Raw genomic sequence first — 7997 nt, 5'->3', positions numbered from 1 at the left:
TTAAGGAGAGCTGCTGCCAAATGGAGATGGGAACTTCCAGAAGACTGTTGCTCTCCATGGTCCTCCAGATGAATGGAAGAAGAACTATGTTCCTGTGGTGAAGCAAGATGGAAAGACCATCAAAAAGATTCGGACTTAGAGCGAGATCATTAGTAACGAATGTAAGTAGTTAATAGTACAAAATTCTTTTCCTATCATACTGCATAATGAAAGTCACTATAAGCATTATTTATTCGTTAATATCACTTTTATATCACGTTAATATCAGATTACAAATCTTCTTAAGTCATATTATAGATTTGTTTGATTTTGTTTGAGAAATTAAACCTAATTCAGTTAGTCGCAGTGAGTTTATTTTTCATCTAATATTTTATTTTAGCTTTATTTATATCTTTTAAGTTAACGATATAATAGACAGCTAACGACTTGTGATTTTAGTATTGATTATTTAATATTTTAAGTATTGATTTTATTATTTTCAGGCCCATTGCTGTTTTCTGTATGTTTTATTTTATTTATTTATTTTGGTACGCCCTCTAAAAGTAGACTTCTTATCACTTGTGTCTGTGGCGGTTTGTTCCTGTTTATTTGTTTGTCTGAATGATAAGAACATTTACCAGTTTTTTTGTTTTTGTTTGTTGTTTTTTCCTGATCTTTCTCTTAACTGCTCTTATTTCTCATTATGGCTTCATCATCTGTAAGATGATGGGAATGTCCAGAGCAATCAAACACAAGCATTCAAAATCTAGATCTACACATATTTTAATATAGATTGTTTCAAAATCTACATTTACAGAAATGGTCAAAGCCAAATGTTTGTTTTTAACCAACATTTTAGAGAAAGTGATTGCCTGGAGAATTTGCTTTTTTTTTTGAAAAAGCAGACCTACTGTACATCTTTACAGATCCCAGATTTCATTCCCATTGTGAATCTTCAGGACCAAAACATGATAAGTGATTAATAATATCCATCATAAACCTGCATCAGTGGGGCTTTGTTTCTGATTTTGTGCCTCGGAAAAGATAATGACATGAATAAGAAAAAGCACTTTCTAACATACAGTAACACTGTGAAGGTGAAGGTGAAAGAGCATCTAGATACTGTCTATACATGAAACTCATGTTAATTGCAGTTGAAAACTACCTGTAAACGGTAACAATATTCACAAGATATCTGTTAAAGATTGCTTCATCTGGAAAGCATCTGGTGTGTATAAACTTCAAAATGTCAGTTTTACATACATTTCCTAAACGTCTATTTGATATATTTCTAAAAAACAATAAATTAAGAAAAGTTTAAGAATTCTCCTTGTAAGGCCTACAGCAAATGGCTGGTAGGGACTACAATGAACTACTTCCTGGGTTGGTGAAATCACAAACCCTGACATTTACATAATCCCCGCCCCCAGGTCACTCAATAAAGCTTGTGACAACAGACTAGTTCTGTTTTGCTGCTTATTACACCTAAACTTTGATACACACAAAATTGTGAAAAAATGCCCATCCTGGCGAGAATTCATGTTAACACAATCTGTTATGTCTTAAGTGAGTGTAAACAATTGAGAAAGAAAAGGCATGTGTAATAGTATATTAGATCTGTGTATTTGCTCTTAAAGTGACAGCAGCCTATAAATACCTGCTGCTGTCTGTAATCAAACAACAAATGACAAAGAGAAAATCACTGTCTGCTCGTGAATAAATAACTTTTATAATTTTTACTGTAAGGATGCATCTGTATTTTTACAGTAAAGACAATCCAGTGCTATTTTGTGTTTTATTACTAAATTCATTTTCTGCAGTATTTCAGTACCTAAATATTACTGTTAGAGCTACCTCTTAGTACAATTACTGGGCTATCCAAAAGAAAAGGTTATTAAATGTAACAATGCCAACTCATGAGTAAAACCTTCCTCCCAAACCATACTTATTGAAACTCTTTATCTAGAGCAGCATCTTCCCTCATTAACCAATTCATCCTGTTGATGTGCAGAAGACTACAGAGATTTTGAAGCACTCCTTGACAACTACAGTACACTTATTTGAGAGTGAAATGCAAGGATTTTCATTCATAATGAAGTTCATAATTTTCTTCATCTGTGTACCTTTTATTTATACAGGTGAGATTAATTTCATAACATCATTTAAAGGTTGAATTCTCTGTCAGCTAACCACATTTAGGTTCTGAGGAATAATGTTAAGAATATATATATTTCTCTGTCAGCAAGGATTTTGTCTACTTCTGTGTCTTAAACTCAGTGTTTCTTTACTTTTATTAATATCTTGAATAAGCTTTAGTGCGTCAGTGTAAACTTATTTCAGTTTATAGCCTAAACTAATATTTCTATTATATTCACTATTAATTTTGTTCTATTACAGCTATATTCAAGTTAAAAGGATGTTTAAAAAAAATCTGTTATCGATAATGTCACTAATGTCATATCAGATTTTTAATCAAATTCTCCCAATTATGAAATTCATTTTCTCTTTTTGAATTTATTTTTTATCCAGTTTTGTTTATTTTTGTCTAGTCCTTTATGAATAGCCTTTTGAACATTTTAATGTATATTATCCTGTTAATGTTCACCCTCCTTTTTTTAACATAGATCTGTAAATTCATGAACGCTTTGAAATACAGACCCAAGGTTGGTCTTTTAAACAGATTATAAGCACATCAAAACATTTAAGTGTAAAAAAAGTTCTAGAAGTTTGTTTACTGTAAAGCAAATGTAGTGAACTAAACATTTTATTTTATACAAAATGTTTTACAAAACAATTCGAACTCTAACATTGCTATAAAACCAAAGCCGTAGGTAACACTTTATAATAATGTTCAGTTGTAAGGCATTTATAAGTAACTAGTTAATGATGAACTAATCATTTACAAAATATAACTGTGTTCATAAATGATTAATAAGTGATATGTTAATATTTGTATCAATGTTTTGTAGATTGAGTTATAATCTGTTATTATTATTATTTTATGATGCTATTTTTTCAAGATAACTTAAGAGATTTGCAAATCATAAAAAACTTTTTAATCATTTATAAACACATAGGCATGTTTTGCAAATGATTAATTCATCATTAACTGATTACTTGGACATGACTTGTAAACTAATTGCCAAAACATACACATTGTTAGCATATCACTTAATTATTTCTTATGTATGTTTGGTAAATTATTAGTTTATCATTAACTAATCAATTATAAATTACTTACAACTGAACGTTAATATGAAGTGTTACCAATAATCTATTTAAAGTTAAAAGAAAAAACTGAATGACTCAGAAACAGTAATTTTATGAAGCTGTATGTGGTGATCAGAGAAAGAGTACAGCAGACCAACAAAATCAACATTACTGTTCTAATACAGCGATTCAATCAGTCATATGGTGAGTTAAAATACTTTATACTACAGTATCAAATGTCAAAGATATACATTAAAAAGGAGCAGTTCTTATGGCACCTTTTCTTCTTCAGGTGTTCACACGTATCAGAGGATGTATGGATGTGAATGGGATGATCAGACTGGAGCTTCAGAAGGGTTTGATCAGTACGGTTATGATGGAGAGGATTATGTCACACTAGATGTGAAGGCGCTCAGATACATCACACCTGTACAGCAGGGATTAATAACAATGAACAAGTGGAACAAAAACAGAGACAAGCTTGAATTACTGAAACAATACTACCAACATGAGTGTTAACTGGTTAAAATATTTCTTGACGTTAAGAAAAGTGGATTTAGAGAGAAGAGGTAGCTTGTCTTTGTGAACTTCACTTTATCAAATTTATATTTTATTATTATTATTATTTGGAATGATTAATTTGAAGTATTACATATCTTCCTCCCATTTATACTGTATCTCTTCCTCTCTCTCTTAGCTCCTGTAGTGTCTCTCTTACAGAAGGATCCCTCATCTCCAGTGTTTCAGTGTCATGCCACAGGTTTTTACCCATCAGCAGTCACTATCACCTGGTTAAAAAATGAACAGGATCATGATGAGGATGTGGATCTTGGACAGCTACTACAAAACGAAGATGGGACCTTTCAGAAGATATTCTCCCTCAATATTCAACCAGACGAGTGGAAGAAGAACCACACAAACCATGTTTGTTTGGTAGAGCACAAGGGAAACACCATCAGGAAGAATCTGAGAGAGAATGAGATCAAGAGTAACAACAGTAAGTTGTTAAAAGTGTGGTATAGTGTTTTTATGGTTGTTATTTTATTAATAATTTCCGTCACATCACACAGGAACGTGTGCCCAAAAACATTAACAACACAGTTTTTTTTTTTCTTCTTTTAAGAAGAAAAACTATTAGACCTGTGCTGCGATGCAACAGACGTTTTCCATTCCAGGTATCTATGCCAGTCGCATGACTGAAAACATTATTTATATACTATTATAGTTTGTATTAGTATTTGAAATCCTTTAGTTTGCATATTTTCATACTTATGTTTAATTTTCACTTACATTTAGTAATTTTTGTTTTTGTTATTTTTAAATATTACTATTAGGTTTGATTAATTTATAAATTTATTTTAGCGTTAACAGTTTTTTCTGGGAACCAAGACAACATTTTTTATTTTTGCTTAGTATGTTTTTCATACCATATTTATAGTGTTTTGATTTCAGCTTTTTTTTTCAGTTCACTAAATATTTATTTAATGCAATAATAATCCTTTTTTAAGGACCATCCATGTGCTTCTGTGTGTGGTGGGAGTGTTCATATTTGTACTGTAGTCCTTGTAAAGCAAGTAAGTATACTGTATGTTTACCTGTCTTTTTCCAATCTTTCTCTGAACTGATCTTATTTCACATTCAGTTGACTTCAGCTGTAGGCTGTTGGGAATAAATGTGGGAAAGCAAAGTAAGGAACACATAATATTTTCTTCCATCACCGTGTCCCTTCAGGGGCTCTGTAGGAAACTTTCCCAAATGTGTTCCCCCAAAAGTGTCTCAGGCGAAAGTTATTGGGGGAATGTAAACATTTTGGGGGGGAGTGCAAATTTTTGTGGATGAGTGTAAAATATTTTGGAGTTACAGTTCTGAGTCATGACAAAACTTTGAATGCTAATGTAACTTTACTCCAAAATGTCTTCAGACATCAAGAAATTAATAGTCTACTCTTATTCAGACTACTCCTAATAGTAAAAATCTCATGTAACTGAATAATTTGGAATAAATTTCCCAAATCTGATAAAAATTTCATTTGGATTTTTCAAAATGTGTTAAAATATGTAAAACTATTAAAAGAAAGACTCATTGTATTTGGTTTAAATATTAAGGTTTAGTTTCAAAAGTTTAAGATGTGTAAAATCTTAAGAGAAAAATGGTTTCAGAATTTGATGTTTATACAATTCTAATTTTATCTTTTACCTTGCAGTCTATCAAAATGAAAAGCAGGCCTAAAGATACAAATTCTTTAGAAGACTTTCTTCCAGTCGTCTGCAAAGACCCTGTATATCAGTCCAAACATGAATCTCCAGGATATGGGACAACAGATGATTTCCAGCATGCTCGTGTGACCAAAACATGTTTCAGTGGTGTATACTACCCAGAGACAGTTTTAGCAATAAATTTGCCTTTGAAAATAATATATTAAAATAGATGGTCCTATAAATATACTGTTCATTTTATTCAATTTGTTAGTTGATTATGTGTAGTTTGAGGCCTAACTTTTATGGGTTTTAACATTAGAAGAACATTGCAAATGTGTAAATTTTTTTCTTTAATAAAATGTAAGAAAATATAAAGCTGAAAAATATCTAATAAATGTAACCGCTTTTGTTGCAAGTGCAACATCAGTGCATGACTGTACAGTATGTTTTGTAAAGTATATGTGTAAAAATGAAGAAGCACAAGAATGTCTTGCATTTTAATGTCAAATTTGTAGTTTCATCTCAAATTCTATCTTAATCTCAAATGAACTTATAAATCACGTACAGTATCGTGTTCGTTGTGTTTGCTGGGAAAACCCTAAATTATGTCATTTTCATCTCACAGCTGATTTGACCACAATTGAAATATTTTTCTTGGTAACGAAAATGAAGAAATCTTTTTTCTGAATAAAGAAATTCATTTTAATAATTTCTGCATGCAATTGTACTCATTCCCGCAGGTTCCATGCTTAAAATGCCTCAAACATTTCAGCATTAAAAATACTTAGGACAACTGACGGAATATATATATGCACATTGCACACATGTTGCTATTGTAAACATTAAAGCAGTTTTTGATCTTTCAAGTGCAATAAGAAGAAGATGCGAATAAGAACTCAATTCAGTTCTTACATGCTCTCTGAGAGATGTTTACTGTGCTCGCTCACACATAAAGTTATTTTTCTAAGCATAATGCGCTTAAACTTTCTGATACACTCAAAATTGCCAAAATGTCTGTCACGGTGAGTACTCAGGTAAACACATTCAAGAAACAGCATGAAAATGTATCAGGTCTTAAAGTGACAGCAGCCTAATGGCGCTTTTCCATTACAAGTACCAACTCGACTGGACTAGACTAGCCTTGGCTAGACTTGTTTTTCGCTTCATTTTACATTGCAGATAGTACCTCCACAATAGTACCTGGTCATCATAGCAACGCCGCAGGAAACTGCCGTGACGTAATCTTCTACGCGACACACACCCGCTACCCACACGAGGAAATCTAGTGTATGCTGTTTTTGATCCTGGGGATGTGGCTCTTTCTCACAGCAAGAAGACAAACGTTGTTTCTGAAGAGACTGAGGGCAACAAAACAAAACATTGCTGAAAAAAACTGGAGAGTTTACTCCATCTGGCTCGTGCAATGATGATGCAGTGAATAGTGATGATTCTCTCTGACCAATCAGCAGTCTGCCGTGTTTTCACGTCACGTTTTAGTATCCCCAGTCTGTGATGATTAGGGGTGCGATTGTCCCATTTACCAAAAGGTTTGGGAGCACTTCATGCTTCCTTCTGCTGACCAGCTTTTTGAAGATGCTGATTTCATTTTCCAGCAGGATTTGGCACCTGCACACACTGCCAAAAGCACCAAAAGTTGGTTAAATGACCATGGTGTTGGTGTGCTTGACTGTCCAGTAAACTCACCAGACCTGAACCCCAGAGAGAATCTATGGGTATTGTCAAGAGGAAGATGAGAAACATGAGACCAAACAATGCAGACGAGAAGAAGGCCACTGTAAAAGAAACCTGGGCTTCCAGACCACCTCAGCAGTGCCACAAACTGATCACCTCCATGCCACGCTGAATTGAGGCAGTAATTAAACCAAAAGGACCCATAACATGTATTGAGTACATGTACAGTAAATTTACTTACTTACTACTATGATATCATAACTCCAACCATTTCAAAATGTTTTTGTGTCATGGAATGTAGTTGAAAGTTTTTATTATAAGTGAGTATGCAATTTTACACTAATATGAGCTAAATATGTAATAAAGATAACATCTAGGCTATTATGTATATAAATTAGCTTCTGTGTTTTCAGAGATGAGAGCTCCATGACGTCAGCAGCAGTTCAGCATTCATAAACCCACCCGAGAGCACCTCACCTTGGCCAGATCTTCTGGAATTTACCATTGGCTCTAATGTCTCTATAGCGGTTAAACATGAAATATAATTAATTTGGGGTAAATCTCAGAAATTGGGGTCTCAGAAATAACCGACTGTGAAGCTCCTTGAGTCGCATGATTGTTTGCAGGCTGCTGGATGAGAGAATCTGAAGATGTAATTTGGGCTTGGAAATCTTCAGCGAGTCTCGGATGGAGCCCGTGGCTAGCAGCAGGGAAGCGGGATTGTGTGTGTGTGTGTTGTGTGTTTTCCTGCCGGCGTGCTCATCCTCACTACCTCTCGTCGAGATAATGGCCGCTGGAATCGCACTGCAAGCGCTCGGGCCCCTGAGAGTGAGAATAAACCTGCTGGGAGGAGAGAGAGAGAGAGGGGACCTTCACTGTTTCAAACAAGAGGGCAGGGGAGGTGAGCCAAAACACACG

General features: G+C 33.9%; 1 pseudogene; it reads left to right on the top strand.

Moving 5' to 3' along the window:
• Window positions 1–3302: 3302 nt before the first annotated feature.
• On the top strand, window positions 3303–4635 carry LOC132159305 (major histocompatibility complex class I-related gene protein-like; annotated as a pseudogene).
• The last annotated feature ends 3362 nt before the right edge of the window (window positions 4636–7997 follow it).

Source organism: Carassius carassius, chromosome 16, assembly GCF_963082965.1.
Source record: "Carassius carassius chromosome 16, fCarCar2.1, whole genome shotgun sequence".
Taxonomy (NCBI): Eukaryota; Metazoa; Chordata; class Actinopteri; order Cypriniformes; family Cyprinidae; genus Carassius; species Carassius carassius.
This window is presented reverse-complemented; position numbering and strand designations above follow the sequence as displayed.